The sequence below is a fragment of the Carettochelys insculpta genome, chromosome 9 (assembly GCF_033958435.1).
Source record: "Carettochelys insculpta isolate YL-2023 chromosome 9, ASM3395843v1, whole genome shotgun sequence".
NCBI classification, from domain to species: Eukaryota; Metazoa; Chordata; order Testudines; family Carettochelyidae; genus Carettochelys; species Carettochelys insculpta.
The window spans coordinates 8,153,438-8,171,611 of NC_134145.1; the positions used below are offsets into that span (position 1 = coordinate 8,153,438).

Genomic DNA, 18,174 nt, shown 5'->3' on the forward strand with positions numbered 1-18,174 from the left:
TCCACAATCTGACCAAACAGGACAGTCTCGATAATCCATTCACCCACCTAGCCCAAGAGTGTCCTCACATTTTCTTCCACACACCATTCATGTTTGAAATGGTTCACCTCAGCATCCTCAGCCTCAGCCAGGAAAGCACTTAAACACATGCAAGTCAACATGCAGGAAGCGGGTGCTTGAGTACTTCATGACTGGGGATGGACTTAAGCACGTGTTTAAGTGTTTCCACTGAACTAGGGCTTCAGTTCCACCCACTGCCACCAAAGTTATCAAAAAGACAGGCATCTATTGAGTTTACATGGAAAAGAAAGCCAGCCCTATTTACTTTAGCATGCCATGAACTAGCCTTTACTGAGCAGCTCTACCATATCATTTTATTAATGTGAGAGACTATAAGCTGCCTCTGATTCCTCCTCTCTCCCTCTTGACTCGTATTCCTCTTCATACATCCAGTTTTGAGCCCAAGTCTGCCACCCTTACTCATGTTGCTTAAATATGTTCCTCTCAGATAATCCCACTGAAGTCACCCAGACAACTGGCAAGAAGGGTGGAAGAATGAGGCCCATGGTTTGTAAATGCTGCAGAACAGGAATTTTATCTGCGGTCCACTTTAGGAGCCATCTAGCCCATCTTTAGTCATCAAGTGCAACAAATAATTGGCCTCTTGGCAGCACCAAGTTGAGCAAGACTTAACCATTGGGTATGTAACCCATACGAGTACTTGGGTGTGTTTCACTGTCCCACTTACACAGACAAAAGAGGAGTCTCCTGTAATTGCCTTCGCAAAGTGGCAGCTGGCACCAGAGCTCATGCACCAGGCTCTGGTGGTTATAGACACAGTTCAGCAATGCAGGAATCACACTGATTCTCAATAGAAACAACAGACAACTCCAGGCCAAGTTACTCTTTTTCCTTTTTTTTTTTTAATTGTATAGATATAGATATAGATATAGATGAAACTAACAAATAAAATCATCCTTGCTTCTAAGCCTTAAAACATGTTCAGAGACAAAGAGCTTTCATTGATCCACAAAACAGCCTAGGAATGCCCATTCTATCTTAATCTTTTAAATGCAAACAATGGAGATTTGCTCTAGTAACATCATTTAACAAAAATCTGAAGAATCTGGAAGTTAGGTCTTTACTCTTAATAGGAAAAAATGAAAGGAAAATACAGGTTGCACCTGTCAGATCTGGTACTCTCCCGTCCAGCAACATCCATCATCCAGAATGACCACAGAGGTTGCCAGATGAGAGAGTAACTGGCAGGGTCAGGAGCCCCTGCCAGGCTAGGAGCCAGAGCTCCTGCCTGCCTCATGGCTGTGGGGCAGGTGGCTGCTGCAGGTTGGAAACCAGAGCTCCCCAGCAGCAGGAGCCCCATCCTGCAGCATGGCAGTATGGAGCCAGAAGCCTGAGCCCCCACTTGCCCTGCAGCAGCGGGGGTGGGATGCTGCCACAGGGCTAGGAACTGGAGTCCTCCAGCAGCCTGGAGCCAGGAGCTGGAGCTGCTGCGTGCCCCTCAGCAGCGGGAGCCAGGAGGCTGCTGTGGGCAGAGTTGGAACCTCCACCTGCCCGGTGGTGGGGGAGGGAAGGAACAGGGCTGTCTCAAGCCCTGTGGCAGCCCCTGGGAGTCTGGGATGGGGCCAGAGCCCCACGGGAGGGAGGCTGGTGCCTGAGCACAGCCCTGCACTCTCCCTTATCTGGTAAATTCTCTTGTTCCGGACCTGCCAGGTCCCCAGCCTGTCGCATAAGTGAGGTACAACATGTACCCAACATCCAAAATGGTGAACCAAAGAACAGGTTTGGCTAAAGAGACAAAGGGCACAGTGCGGATGAGGAGGGGGTTGAAACCATAAAATTAAACTTGTCATTGAAGCTTGTCAGAAGTTGTCCAGAAGAACAGAGTTGCGGACGAGTGCATCATTCTGTCACAAACATTGACAGACCAGGCAAGCAGCCTATCAATGGGCAGGTGGCTCTCCTGGCTCCAGCCACCGCTTCTCAGGTATCCCATCAGGACAGGGCTTTCAGGAAGGCAGCAGGATGACTGTCCCTAGGTCACCTGGGAAGACAGGAGGCTAGTTCCCCTAGCTATTCAGGAAATCAGGTGGCTGGTTCCCCACCTGGCTGGTTCTCCAACCTGCCCACCTAATGTGCAGGTGGGTGGCTGGACTGCATGACCATTTGGTCACCTTGGCAGCCAGGGAGCCAGGCACCTGTCCTTTTACAAAACAAACCATTTTCACTGGTTCATTTCACATGGAACCAAAAAAAGGGGGGACAAGATCTTTGAATTCTTGGCCGAACAGAAAGCCCCTTTCATGCTCCCGCTGGCTGCTTCTGACCTCACTTGCACAAATCAGGAGTATCGTCACTGCAGGAAATGAAGGGCAAGGGTATAAAACTCATAAGAGATCAGAATCACACCAAGCTGCTTTTCATTTTGCCAAGTTAGAAACCGTCACGCTCGCAATGAATTTTCTCGTTGGCTGGCAAAGCGCACTAGGACACAGCATGCTGACTCCACAGGGTATCTTCTGTAGGAGCTCAGTGCCAGAAATCCCATCTCCTGCTTGACTAGTCCAACTCACTGACATTTGTTTTCCAGCACATTACAGACAGCAAACATTTTGATTCTGCCACGTTCATATTCCTTGGTCATTTGAACGCTTAGGCTATGGAACACAAAAAGCAAAGTTTACCCAGGAATTGTAAACTGAGGTTTGCTCAGTATTTGTCACTTATCTAATTCCACCTCTCATCTTTCTGGGAGTGCTTGATCCCACCTGCTTGCTCCAGGCTCTGCCCCCAGTCCATCTCTTTCCCCAAGTCCCTGTCCTGCCGATTCCTGCGCCTGCTCCACCCTCACACGCTGTCTCTTCCCTTCCTCCTCCCACTAGCACGTCCTGTCCTTGCTCCTTCCTCTCCCTCCCAGAACACTCCAGCTCCAGTGCACCCAGAGTACTAACCAACATGGGACAAATTTGCTATGAATTGTGCTTCAATCAGGATCTATTTTACACAACAAATAAATGTGAAAATTTTGCATCTACATTTCAGCAACTAAAAAGAACCAAAATTTGACACGTTATTATTTGGCATGATGGCCCCCTCCCCGTATGTATCCCTCCCAGTGCAGTGCCATGGGACAGCAGAGCAGATCGCTGTGCACCTTGGGATTCCCTTTGAGTTCTCCCACAGACTCTTCAGCTGCCGAAAGAGGCATCATGAAAAGTTCTGAGAGCTCTCCGGGCTGAGGAACGTCAAAGGGCACCTAGTGGCTGTGTCTATACGTGCACGCTACTTCGAAGTAGCGGCACTAACTTCGAAATACCACCCGTCGCAGCTACACGCGTCGGGCGCTATTTCGAAGTTAACTTCGATGTTAGGCGGCGAGACGTCGAAGTCGCTAACCTCATGAGGGGATCGGAATAGCGCCCTACTTCGATGTTCAACGTCAAAGTAGGGACCGTGTAGACGATCCGCGTCCTGCAACGTCGAAATTGTGGGGTCCTCCATGGCAGCCATCAGCTGGGGGGTTGAGAGACGCTGTCTCTCCAGCCCGTGCGGGGCTCTATGGTCACCGTGTGCAGCAGCCTTTAGCCCAGGGCTTCTGGCTGCTGCTGCTGCAGCGGGGGATTCATGCTGCATGCACAGGGTCTGCAACTCGTTGTCGGCTCTGTGTATCTTGTGCTGTTTAGTGCAAGTGTGTCTGGGAGGGGCCCTTTAAGGGAGCGGCTGGCTGTTGAGTCCGCCCTGTGACCCTGTCTGCAGCTGTGCCTGGCACCCTTATTTCGATGTGTGCTACTGTGGCGTGTAGACTTTCCCTCGCAGCGCCTATTTCGATGTGGTGCTGCGCAACGTCGATGTTGAACATCGACGTTGCCAGCCCTGGAGGACGTGTAGACGTTATTCATCGAAATAGCCTATTTCGATGTCGCCACATCGAAATAGGCTACTTCGATGTAGGCTTCACGTGTAGACGTAGCCAGTGACTCCCTCCATCCAACTCCCCGAAGGTGTGTTCCTACTACAGGGCAGAACAGGATCAGTCCAATGATTTGCTGTCTATGTTCCCCAAACAGAGCAGCATGCTCAGCTGCCAGAAACTTCCTGGAACGTTAAAAGAGGTTGGAATGCATGCCTGCAGGGCAGGAGAGATCAAAACATTGAACAGAACAGGCATTGTGGGATACTGGTGGAAACCAGTTCTGTCGACAAAATGAACAGCAGTGTCTACACTGGCTCTTTGTCACCAATAAAGGAAAAGGAAAAAGTCTCTTGGAGGCATGGAATTTTTTTTATTGCTGAAATGGCATTTTTCTGCCAAAAGTTGCATTGCAGCATTTACGCTCATTATTTTGTCACCAAAAGGCAGGTTTTGGAGACAAAACTTGGCAACTTAGACCAGGCCTTGGTCAGCCTAGGATATCACTGTATTTTACCCCTGTTGAAGCAACAGTTAATTCACTCTTGGATACGTGCATGAGTTCTTCTTTCCAGTTTCAGAGCAGTATTCAGTTTTCTTTTTACCTTTTGAAAAAATCTGTTTTCTTTCTATCTACAGACTAATTTACATTCATTGTGCTCTTTCTTTATTCATCTCCTGCAAATGTGTGCCATCTCCAAGGAAACAAAGTTGTTTTCCTTGGTGCTTCAAATTTGGTTATTGACCTTATTTCATGTAAAATTGTCTCCCAAATCTTATGCGTAACAGAACATGACTAAAACATATTGGCCGAGGAACCTGTGTGCCTTTTCTACACCCATACTCAATGGAGACCACCTGTGGAAAGAAATCTTTCCTGAACCCTCTTCCTGTGGCTTTCAAAAAGCTCCCCAGTGTCTCCAAATTCATCAGCAGAAGCAAGCTCCAGACAGACCAAGGCATAGCAACTCAAAGTGACCCTGCTAGAATAACAGATGCAAAACCTGTAGACATATCCCCACTGTTTCCATGACAAACACCCTGCAACAACACACCTTTGAAGATCAATGTGCCTAACACACGGTCATCATAGAATCATACAGAATCACAGACATGGAAGGAAGTTAGCTGGATGTCCACTTATCATGGATACAGCCAAGTTTCCCATAAAGTTTGTTTACCGCCACCAGTCCTGCCTCTCAGTGTTCTGTGCTATTTAGCTCTAATTTACCCCAAATGCCTTCAAAGAGCCCAGTAAGCAGTGGAAGTGTTGGCAATGCTCCTAGACAATACCAACATCCCCTCTGGTTCAGCATCAATCAGGTCTCAAGAGTGCCAAATTAGAAAGGTTCAACTTGTATTACCTCACCTGCCTAGACTCTCTTTCACAGATCCGACTTCTATGGTACTCTCACTTCAAGGCAATTCAGTCTCTTGTGTCCAATATTTCCCTAAACAGCTTCACATTTGCACCTTGCATTGATTTGTAAATTTCCTCTCTACAGCCTAGATCAGTTTGTTTCCAAGAACATTTGTTTGGTGTTTCTATTATTTAACGAACTGGCTGATGTCTCAAGTGCCATGTCTGTAACTTAGAAATAATAATACCTAACTCTCATACAGAATCTTTTCCCATCAGCCCACCTGAAAGCACATTAGAGAAGGAGTATGATTCTTCCTTTGTGCAAATAGGGAAACTGAGGCACAGGAGGTGAAGTGACTTGGTGAAGGTCACCCATGCAATAGAACTTGGATATCCCCAGGATCTGACCACTGGTTTATCTGTTAGCTTACAATGTTTTGAAACAATCAGCCCTGCAATGGGAGAAAACCTGTGTTCCACTACATCACAATTTCAATGCCAACTGCTCACGTGAGTCCTCACCAGAGTCAGACAGAACTCCTCAATCTGACCCAGAGAGAATGGAACAGGGCCGGTAGCATATTACATGGCAGTCTTGTGTTTGTATTGCACAGGAAATAAACTGAAGCATTCAGGCCACGTCTACACTGCAGGGCTCTGTCGAAAGAAGCTTTTATTGGAAGAGATCTTCTGAAAAAGCTTCTGTTGACAGAGCACGTCCAGACACCAAGGCACATCAGAGGAGCAATCCGCTCTCCTGACAGGGAGCAGCCAGACAGATGGGACGTTCTCTCGGCAAAACAGCCACCCGGAACCAAGTCAGCCAGGGTTGCAGGTCACCAGTTCCTTCCGAGTGCTGGTGCTGGAGCCCTGTGGAGACATGTGCTTAAAAGGGGTCCCCTATGGACAGCCATTCCTTGCCCCTGCTGCAGGCTTGGCTTCCCCTACAAGGAACAGCAGAACTTTCACAGCACACACTGTGCTTGCCCTGTGTTTGGGGATGACGCATTTGGTCCCTGGGTCCATGCAGCTGGAGCTGCCCCACATGGACATGCTGAGGCTTGTGCTGTACTTTCTGGCAGCTGCCTCCTGTTCTTCAGTGAGGTCAACCCCAAGATCACCTCTGGGACTCATCCTGACTGTGAGAGCTATGCCCTGGCAACTGTACCCCACGGTGGAGAGGCAGCTCTGGAGGCACCACACCAGTTTGGACTGGTGGGACCGGCTGGTCATGTAGCAGTGGAATGACCAGCTATGGCTCCAAAACTTCCGCATGCAGAATGCCACTTTCTTTAAGCTCCGTGTCTGGCTTGCCCCTGCCACCCTGAGATGTAACAGACACCTGTGGCCCACCATCCCCATGGAGAAGTGGGTTGCAATTGTCATCTGGAAGCTCACCACTCCCAATAGCTACTGGTCAGTGGGCAATCAGTTTGGCATGGGGAAGTCCATTGTCGGGGCCCTCCTCGTGGAGGTAATGCACTCTCTGCCTGAAGTCCCTGCACAGTGAGAGAGGGGGTATCCTGCTGAAGGGGGATCCATGGGAAGCAGGGTTGGGGACATGAGGGGTGGAGACAGGGTAGGGGGAAGCCCCATCCCCTGGAATTGAGCCATCCTGCCCTCACACAGCCCTGCTGCTGTGTGGGGGGGCACAGACTCACAGGGGGGACCTGGAGAGCTCATGAGGGGAGGGGAAGGGAAGGGAAGGGAACAGGCATTTCCCAGGGGCCCAGGCATTCCCTCCCTCATTCCCTGTTGTGTGTGTCCATTCATCTCTTTCTGTGGGTCATCTGTCTCGGAGACCTTGACCAGATCATGGCTGGATTGGCTGCCCTGAGGCTCCTGAACCGTGCCAGAGGCATCAATGGGACCCACATCCAAATCCATGCACCAGAACATTGTGCGGCCAAGTTTATCAACATAAATGACTACTTCTCCATGGTACTGCAGGCCCTGGCTGACCACCATAGACAGTTCTTCAACATTTTCTTCAGGTGATCAGGCAGGGCACATGATGCCTACGTGCTCTGCAATTCCAGCCTGTGCCAGAAGCTGGAGACATGCTCATTTGTCCCCCAGAATGAGCTTGCAGTTGGGGATGTGCAGATGCCAGTCTGCATCGTGGGGATGCAGCATACCCCTCTTGCCACGGTTGATGAAGCTGCATGTGGGACATCTGGACCCCAGCAAGGAACAATTCAATGAGCCCCTGAACCATAACACACTGCAGGCTGAGTGTGCCTTTGGCCACCTCAAGGTGTGGTTGAGGTGCCTGCTGACCTGCCTCAACATGGGGGAGTGCAACACCCCCTAGGTTGTGCAGGCTTGTAGTGTTCTGCACAACATCATGGAAGGGACAAGGGAAGCCTTCCTCCCAGGGTGGGGAGTGGACACCGGCTGCAAGGGGTGAGCCTAGAAGCAGCCATGCACAGCTGCCATCTGACAGGCCAGTCAGAATAGGGTGTGGAGCTGGGAGGCCCTGAGGGAGAGCTTTTCCCAAGGACACGAACACCACACCCCATGCCCCACTATTGGGGGTTTCAGGCATGCAGCCCTACCCCATCCCCAACCCCTGAATAATAAAGCCACTCGTTTGTGTGTCAACGAAAACCTAGTTTATTTAACCATTTACAACATGTGCAGGGAAGGGTGGCTCGGAATGTGGAGTTGCGGGGGGGAGCTCAAAACATGGGGGGAGGAGGGGCTGCAAGCCCAGGGGGAGCAGGACCCTGAGCTGTGCCAGCCTCAGGATCCCCTCCTGTTATGCGTTCGAAGCCCTTTTGGGGCTGGTTGGGTGCTGGGAACATGGAGGGGTACGAACAATGAGGGTCTGGGGCAGGGGGGCAAGGAAGAGTGGGCACAGCTATCACCTAGGGGAGCAGGGAGGGATACAAGGTGCCTTGCAGGAGGACAGGAAGGTGTAGAGCTGCAGGAGTATCATCATGCACACTGGACCACTTCCTCCAGCTTTGGGAGAGGTGGGATGATGAGGTCAGGGTGGCTGAGCCCTCAGTCACTGCTGGTCCAGCTGTATAGAATACAAGGAGAGAGAGATGGTCAGTCATTCATGCAGACACAATCCCTGAGGCCATGCCCTCCACCATAAACAGGAACTAACACCCCTCGGGGTAGAGGAGGAGGATGTCCTGGGAGAAAAGCCATGTGTATCCTGTGCTGTGCTGCACAGGGCTGTGCTGCACAGGGGTCCAAGGTGCCTATGAGACTGTTCTGCCCGATCCACCCCCCCTTATGACAGACAAGTGGGCAATGGTGTGTCCTGCCTCAGTGGGGTCCCCTCGGGGTGGCAGGTGAGCCAGCTGCAGCATGATCCTTCCACGGGGCCTGACTAGCACCCATGGCTTGCTGCACTGGCATGGTGCTGCCACGCATGGGCAGGCATGCCTGTGAGCTAAGTGTGGCACCCCTTGGTCTGCTTGGAGTCATGTTAGTGCCCTTGTGGCTAGCCTACTTTCAGGCATGGTATTTTCTCACACTCATCCTGTGAGCCTGGCTGCAAAATGCCACCCATGCTCAGGGGCTGTCTGCTGGATCTGTGTGATACACACTAATGCTACAGATGGTTCCATGTGCTGGGACCGCAGTGCAATGTCCCACCCAATCAACCCTGCACCCATCTCCCATGCCCTGAGTGTGTGATGAATGGGGTACTCACCAAGCATAACAGGAGACCCAGGAGGTGTCCTGGCTGGATGGAATAGACTCCAGCATAGTAGTCAGGCTGCCACTGTCCTCCCACTCTTGCTGCTGCCCTTCATCTGGTTTGCCCTCCTCCTTCAGCTCATCCTCATCCCAGCTGATGAGGGGGCATTGAGCCCAAGTCCAACATGAGTCATGCTCATGCTCCAACATGCTCCCCCATACCCTCTGGATCTGCTGGAGCTCCCAGTAAGAAGGGAAGCTTGGGGGTTCTGTACCTGAGTGGCCTGCATCAACCTGGGCCTGGACATAGCCCTGTCAGAGTTTGTTCACTTTGGCCCTGACCTGTTTAAGGGTGTAGGAGGGGTGGCCATATCCAGCTAGGGCCTCAGCCATGCAGCCATAGATGTCATTGCACCACCTGGCCTGGGGGTCCTAGAGGGTTTCCTGTACCAGAGCTCCAGGAGGGCCTGCATCTCTGAGCTGGACCAGGAGGGGGCCTGCTTCTTTGGGGCTCATGGAGTGGGTCCTGGGACTGCTCCCTTGAAGAGCCAGGAGGGTCTCAGGGGGCCTGTGGCTCAGCCATGCTGCTTCAAGTGTGGCTGTGCTGATGCTGAGGAGAGCTGCATGGCACGCTGCTGCTCCCAGACCAGCTTCCAGCATAGGGCTTCTCCACCCTCCCTGGGGCTTTAAGAGGGCTGGAGGCAGGAACCATAGAGCACTGGTTGCTGTGGACAGTGTGTCCACTGAGACACCTGTGTGGTACCCCAGAGGCCTCTTCTATTGACAGAAGGCCCTCCATTACATCCACACCCACCTTCCGTCGACAGATCACTGTTGAAAGAGGCGTTCTTCCTTGGGGCAAGCAAGGCACAACTGTCAGCAAAACCACTCCATTCTGTCAACTTACTGTCGACAGAATGCACTCGCAATATGGTTACACCCCGGGTTTTGTTGACAAAATGGCCATTTTTTCCAACAAAAACCTGCAGTCTAGACAACGCCTCAAGGCAAAACTAATGAGAGGAAAGTGAGAGGAGAGGGAGAAAAGTTACATTGTAAGATGAGCTAAAGACCTGTGGCACAGCAATAAAGAAGGATATCCCATATTGCATGCAAAGCTATAGTGAGGACGTCGGCAAAGCGGAAAATACATGAGTAAAAGGAGAGGCGAGGGAAGTAGAAATAAGCAATGAAAGGTGGGGAAAAAAACAACGAAAGGTTTATAAATCAAAGATAAATAATTTTGAAACAGAGCCTTTAATGGAGTGAGATGTTGGTGCAGGTGAATAAGTAGGAGATGGTTGCATCTTTTGGTGTCTATAAAGAAAGAAAGCAGCATTCCCTCTTTGCCAGCTGCTCCTGGTGATCATTCACATTGGGAAGTCCGAAGCTTCCTTTATGACTATGTAACCCACACACCTAGGTGTGCTTAACTGGTCCATGCAGTGGTACAGAGATCATTTCACAGAGAAAGAAAAAGTGCCCTCTCCAGCCTAGCCTGAGAGCCAGCTGGCCTTTAGCTCAAGCTGCAGAGGTGCCAGGTTTGAGTCTACCTGTGGACAGTCACAACAGCACTATCCCCTCCATGGAAACTGATGGTTATGTCCTAACAAACTTCCTGAGACACCAGCAATTGCTGCTAATTGTCCATATTAGTGGAATTTAAAAAATATTCAAATACCAGATGAGTCCAAATTCAAACTGGGTTGGTTTAGGCGTCACAGGGTATGGTGTGCTTCTTTCCGTGACTCGATGAGCACAACTCTTAGAAACCACTTTCCGCTGCAGATGCTTGAGCTCATGAAACAGCAATAGAGATACTCTGGTATTCACCTGGAATTCATTATTTTGGCAAACATGTCTGCCACTCAAGAATAAAAAAGGGCAAATCCAGTCAAAAGCATAATTAGGTTCAACACCGAAATGGAACCTAACTGAAATGTTTGCAGTCCCTCTCTCTGTACTTCAGGAGCTTATCAGCCAGTGACACAGGCAGACTGGAACACTTGGTTGGGCAGGCAATGACAGGAAGGTGGGGCAGGAGCCACAGAAGCCACCTCTCCCCACCTCCAGCACCCTAGGACAACAGATGCTTTGTCCAGGAGCCCTGGAAAAATGAAGGGTGAAGAGAAGAGTATCCCGACCTATGCAGCACTACACCCATGGCTGGGGGCTTGCCCTGATCTGTCTGGCACTCCCTCTGGAGAGCAGGGTAGGGCAGGGTGATTTGCCTATCTACAGCATGGGAGAGCAGGTCAGGCCATAGGGGCTTGCTCTGCTCTGCCCACCTGGCCCTCCTGTCAAGGACTGGAGTCAGGCCACAGGGACTTGTCCTGCTCCTGTGGTCCAGCTGGGGAGCAGGGGTTGGGCAGTTACAAGCCCCATGTTCCAATACCACTGCGTGGCTAGTGCCAACCACTGTTACCAACCCAGCTCAGCAAAGCTCAAACTAGCCTCCAAACAGTCAAGCAATATCAGCAGAGAAACCTCCTAAACTTCTGAGGTTCACCAAACATTATTTTAAGATACGAGTTGCACAGGTGCTTTAGCAAACCCCTTCTAGTTTCCTGCTCAAATTGAGAAGAGTCGAGTGACACTGCCAATGTTGGGATGTAACATTTCTAAGGCTGCTTATGTTTCTTTCAGCCATTGCCTTTCCTTTCAAGAACCTCCAACGTACGGCATTCTCCAGGACCTCTGACTTTCCCTCTGCTTTCATTCTTCCTTTCCTCCACTATATTTTCACTCCCTGCACCAACTCTATGCTCCCGAGTCTCTCGCTAACCGACCTTTCGCCACCAAAAAAAGGTGAGATACGGAGAATAATGGAGTAGAGGAGTTAAAGAAATCCTTTTTCATGGCATATGATTTATTACAAAGAGAACCATACACACTTCCCTTTGGCTGTGCTGGTTCATTGGATGAGTACTGGGTGAATCGGCAGATAACACTGCACACAAAACCCGTAAGTTCAAATCCGCAAATAGTGCCAGTCGTCAGGGTGAGGATCTGAAATTGAAAAGGGGTAGGGGGTGTGAGAGGATATGCATCATAACTCTTTTTATTGCAACATGCCTGGAAAAGAGTGAGGTAGAGGGTAATTGGTATCTATTGTTGCTCCTCTTTGAGGCAAGAGTCAAAGTAGGAACTGCTGGGAGACTGCAACCTGCAGTAGTTGCTGTGCACGAGGGGAGAGAGAATTCAAGGAAAGGAAATTGAATGCTTGCTTTTTGTAATGAAAATGTCATTTGATACCTGTTAGACTCATGACATTTTACAAATCAACTCTACACCTGCCATCTGTGGAGAAGCCCGAGTCCTCATTAGTGTGCATATCAACATTTGGGTGCTGGGGGTTGTGATTTATCCATTTGCCTCTTATCCATTTAAGGGGATTCATTCAGGCGGATTCATTTTAAGGCAATTAGGTAGCAAGACATCTATGGGTTCAGCTACAGCCATAGAAATGTGGGTTTGGCTTTGTTTGTTTGGTAACACTTTGCAACTGTAATTTACAGCCCTGGAAGTTCTGATAAAAGGATATTTAATACCATCACTGCCACATATTCCTGCCAGACACACACAGAGCCGCATTAGCTCCCAAAGGCCACATGGTGGAGTACATGTTTGCAGAATGAGCTTTGCACGGTGTAGCCACAGAATTTTAAATAGTGCGCACTGGTTAAAGATATGTTTTGCTATTTTCCATGTAAACAGTGTTTAAGAATAAACACAAAAGGATGTTTTCTTCTTCCAGGAAACACATGCATTTCCGGTATCTGGTAATGGGCATGACAGATGCATACACCAAAGAGAAAAGGGGAAGAATTCCTCTCTCAGCTCTTCAAAGCATCTCTCTCTTCAGAGATTCTACTTTCCTTATCAACACTGAGTTCTCAGTGATGTCAATTGGATTTCAATCCATGCATCAAGAGCAGAATCTTAGGAGGCAAGATCCATCACAAGGATCAGAGAATTTTGCCCTGTGATTTCATAAAACAACCTGAGGAAAAGGTTGTCAAAGATGCAGTAGTCCTCAGGGAGAAGTGCATGATTGTTCCCTACTGTACTTTCTCCGGGGCTTTGTCCATTTTTGTTCTCAATTTTTCAAGTGATGAGGCTTCCAACACTTCCTGTGGGAGACCGTTTCCCAGTTCAACAGAAGTCACTGCCGCAAAGCTTATGTCATGCTTCCAGGGCTAGCTAATGTGGCATACACTCATGCCCTGCACTTCCAGGGTCTAATTGTTCATGTAGAGGAGCCCTGAACACACATCCTAAGGTCTGAGGTAGCAAGACATCTGCATGCTACCTGGGGTGGCATTCTACAGTTCTTCTGTTCTTAGATAAGGTACTGAGCTACAGCGCTCTCTGTATCCACTACGCTTACTCAGCAGATCCAACTGAGTTCAAACACTTGAAGTTCTTGCCTTTGGGAATATGTGACCAGTGGGGAATAGAACCATCAGGAGGGGTTTTTAAACAACAAGAAAAAAAGTATTTAGAGAAAAGGCCTTCTAAAACAACAATCTCCAGGCACAACTGCTTTACTATGCCCACATGTTAACCGATGTAGGCCTATATTCTTCAGACACCTCAGTGAGTCCTGCTTGTCAGCCTGGCTCTCCCAACCACCACCTTCTCAAGCAAGAGACCCTTTCTGACTTGCCTGGGTTTCTTTGCTCTTCTGTCCCACTGGACACAAGTAGTTTTGCCAGCTGGCTGGGGAGGAAGTAACATCTTCTCAGCCAACAGTGTGACTATTATGCCATAAAATCACCCTAGAGGGTGGCTGACCCGGAATCATTCCTCAGGTCCCTGCTTGTGTTTCTTACAAAGCTCTATTCAACTAATCCAACATATGCTGACAATAAACACTCCAATAACCCAGTCAACATGGATGGGTCACAAGTTATTTCCGAGCTGCTCAAAATGTGTCACGCAGATATTCACCTATTTCCCTTTTAATATTTCACCCAATTCCTACAAGTGATATCAACATATAAGCTTCGTCCAGACTTAGGAAAACCTTCAAAATGGCCCTGCTAATGGACAAATCGAAGAATACTAATGAGACACAGAAATGAATATTCAGCGCCTCATTAGCATGCTGCCAGCCATGGCACTTCGAAAGTTTCGCTCGTGCATGGCTTGTCTACGCCGGGGTCCTTTTTGAAAGGACACAGAAAACCCTATCATCTGATAGGAAAAAGAGGATTTCAACGTTTGCGAGTTCCTTTTGAAAAGGACCTGCATAGACAAGCCACACATGAACAAAACGCGGCACTTTCGAAGTGCCGTGGCCAGCAGCATGCCAATGAGGCGCTGAATATTCATTTCAGCGCCTCATTAGTATTCTTCGATTTGGCCATTAGCATGGCCATTTCGAAGTTTTTCCTAAGTGTAGACACAGCCGTATACTTCAGCCTTTTTGGTATTTATGTCCTTCAAGCATATGGACAGGGTAACCAGGTCAACTGGAGGTGGCTACTGAGGAACGCTATACAGAACCTGAAACAGGCTCTTGTTGTAGCATCTATTTCATATAAACATTAGGACCCAAAGTCAAGCACTCAGAAATGGTGCTTGGTCCTGCCATGAGGTCAGGGGACTGGACTCAATGACCTCTTGAGGTCCTTTCAAGCTCTAGTATTCTATGACACAATTAAGCTGGTCTGGGCAACCTTAATTCAGTCCCCTGGTGCCTATAACTTACACCACAGCCATTATGTAAATGAACAGATAGCACTGTTTTCACAGGACCCGGACTCATTCAATAAACAGAAAGGACAGATTTCATATAATGAGTCACCAGGAGATAACATGTTCTCCTCACTCAGTGTGAATCTCATGACCAGACTTAGAACACTATTCAAAACCTGATCTGGAGAGAAAATGATTCATTTCCTAATTTTGCAATATCCCTGAGAAATGAGGAGATGTTTTTCTCCCAATTTTATTGGTTGGGACCTGAGCCAGACATTAGGGATGGAAGTATCCACTGATTGCAGGTGCCAACTTTGGCTTAGGATACTTAGGATCCATTTTTTTCAGAGCACTTCACACTTTTTGGATAGCACTTTATGTTCAAATCAGCTCCCACTGATTTCAGTTGCAGCTGAAAGCACTCAGCTCTTTGCAGATTAGACGCCAGGGTCTCAAACTCAGCACCCAGAAAGTGAAGAGCACACAGTCAGTGACCATCTGTGACTTGATTAGCTCACATAGAATCTATGGCAGAGGTAGGAATAGAATCCAGTTCTCCAGAGAAATGTTCAACTGCCTAATGATAAGACCATCCCTTCTCTTCCTGCAAACTCCAGCCTCCTGCACTGTACACCTTCCAATTTCTACAATAAATGAGGTAGTAACAACAGCTGGTCCATCCTGTGCACTGAATGAGGCACAGAATCTGTGGAAAAAAATACAGCTTCAACCTCTCTCATCTGGCCCCTCAGGGCCTGACAACTGCTGGACAAGAGAATTTGCTGGACCATGGGAGATCAACATTGTTTTGCAGAATTACCAACTCATCCATTATTTACTGGACTCTTTAGGGTAGCTTAGGGTAATTTAGGTAACTGGACATTTAGGGTAAATTACAGCTAAACTACGGCACAGAACACTGAGAGCCAGGACTGGTGGCTGTAAACAAACTTTATGGGAGAGAGAAACTTGGCCACATCCATGATAACTGGTCATTTGGCTAACTGAAATCATGCCAGATTACGGATATTACCAGATGAGAGAGTTCCGGATTAGAGAGGTTCAAACTCTAATATGTGCTCTTTACTTATGAACTATAACATAATGGATATACACAAAGGGGCTGAATTAAGTTTGCACAGGCATCTTTAAGTAAATCATTTCCTCACTTTTGAGTGTGTGATTTTCCAGCCTTAACATTCTTTTAAACATAGCTATGTATGTAATTTACTGTATGTTTGAAAAAGTCAACTGAAAAAATGTAAACCCAGAAATTCTACAACGTAGGATCATACTGACAACATGGGTCATCAGTAATGATGGAACATTTAGATCCATTGTGGAATCCTGTGTTAACTGAGCTAATAGAGTAACTGACAGCAAGCAAATGCTTGCTCCAAGACATGGGGCATCAGAGCTTTTCAAAGAAAGTAACACCAGCATTTTTATAATAAGGGTAAAACAATGTATTTTGTCCCAGTCTGTTCCCTGAAAACACACACACACACACACACACCCTCAGCCTGAGGAAGACACACTGCCTGGAAAAGGCTAAAGTTCAGAAAAAGGTATAAGCAACTTAAAGTAAAGTTTTATAGAATCAGATGTGTAGGACAGGAAGGAACCTCAAGAAGTCCTTTATCCAACTCAAGAAGTTCAGCCCATCTTTCCAACAATGGGAAGCGTCAGACAACCTTATAAGCAGATAGTTCTGTCAACCATGCTTAAAATACACATTGCTTCTTTAAATTGTTCGTCATGAATCAGTCCTTCCAATCCCCTCATCATTTTTGTTGTTCTTCCTTTCATTTCCTCCTATTTCTAGAAATAAGTTTTAAAAAAAGTCTAGCAAGTACTATATCATCATCATCATGATCAATAACTGTGGGCTCAGCGCCCATTGGTGTTTGATGCCTCTCTCACTATTTCCTTCCATCTTTCCCTATCCAGTGCAGGGTGGCTTAGTTTCTGTAGACGAGCTCCACACCAATCTACTACATCATCTATCCATTCTCTGTGGGGTCTGCCTCTCCTATTCAAACCATCCATTATGCCGAATACTGGGGTCTTGATTTTTCATTCATCATTTGTTCTGCAAATAAGTCCAAATAGTTGTAGCTTCTGTTTTATAACCTTCTGCAGCAGGTTCTCTTTCAGCTGTATCTTCCTATATAATTCCTCATTGGTGACCTTCTGCATCCATCCTATTCTCAGAATCTTTCTATAACAACTCCTTTCGAACGTCAGTATTCTTCTTTTCGAATCTTTCGTTATCACCCATGTCTCACATCCATACAACATGCTGCTGAATACACACTTTTTCAACATGCTCAGCTTCATTCTTAAGCTAATTGCTTTGCTTTTCCAGATCTTATCCATTGCTTTCAAACTTGCTCTTGCTTTCACTATTCTAGTCACCATTTCCCTCTTACAGTCTAGACCATATGTTATGTTGCTCCGGAGATATGTGAACTTCTCTACATTTTCCAGTTCAATACCATCTACACTGATCTTTCTTCCTATTTCCTTGTCTCCAAATACCACTTTTTGTTTTATCAATGTTCATAATCAGTCTGTACCGCTTCCCTTCTTCGTTTAATACCTGCACCATTTTCACTAGCTTCTCCTCATCTTCGTCAATGATAACTATATGATCCGCAAACCTCAAGTTGTTAATTCTTTTCCCTTGCACAGGTAACCTTTCTACCTCTTCCTTGATTGTCCATCGCTCCCTCCAGATGTGCGATGAAGATACTTGGCAACATTGGATATCCTTGTTTCATATCTCTTCTCATTTTAAACCAACTTCCCAACTCCCCGCATGTTCTCACTGCTGCATCTGAATTATCATTGATATCTTTCAACAACCGTATTAGTCTGCTATCCACTCCATATAACTCCAACACCGCCCAAGTCACTTTCTGATCTATACTGTCAAATGCCTTTTGAAAATCGACAAAGCAAGTGCATATGTTTTTGTTCTTTCGTCAAGCTTTCTCTGCTACCAGCCTTAGTGTCAATATCTGCTGTATGCTGTCTTTTCTGAACCTTGCTTGCTCGTCTGCAATATGTTCTTTTGTCTGCGATCTTAATCTCTCAGTCAGTATCATCATCGGCACCTTGCCTAGATGAGTCATTAGGGCAATCACTCCGTAGTTCTTGCACTTCAATGTACTTCCTTTCTTGGGTATTGTCACTAGCACAGATCTTGTCCAGTCCTTAGGTGCCTTGCCTTCTTTCCATGCTATATTACATAGTCCATGTATTTCCTGAATCATGCTTTCTCCACCATATTTGATCATCTCTCCCGTGATCTTATCATTTCCAGGGATCTTGTTGTTTCGTCGTTTCACTGCCTTTTCTACTTCCTCCTTTGAAATATCAGTCTCGCTCTCAATGCTCAGGGGAGATCTCTCTTTCAATTCTTCAATCAGTCTCTCTGAGACACTCAGGTCCAACAGTGCTTTGTATAGATCAATGCAATATCTCGTCTATCGCTGCACAGTCTTCTCCCTGT

The 18,174-nt window shown here is 47.6% G+C and overlaps 1 protein-coding gene across 1 annotated transcript in view; it reads right to left on the reverse strand.

The window, feature by feature from the left end:
• Window positions 1-18,174, reverse strand: part of AGBL4 (AGBL carboxypeptidase 4) — a 1,459,638-nt gene that overhangs the window by 241,078 nt on the left and 1,200,386 nt on the right. The window lies entirely within an intron of this gene.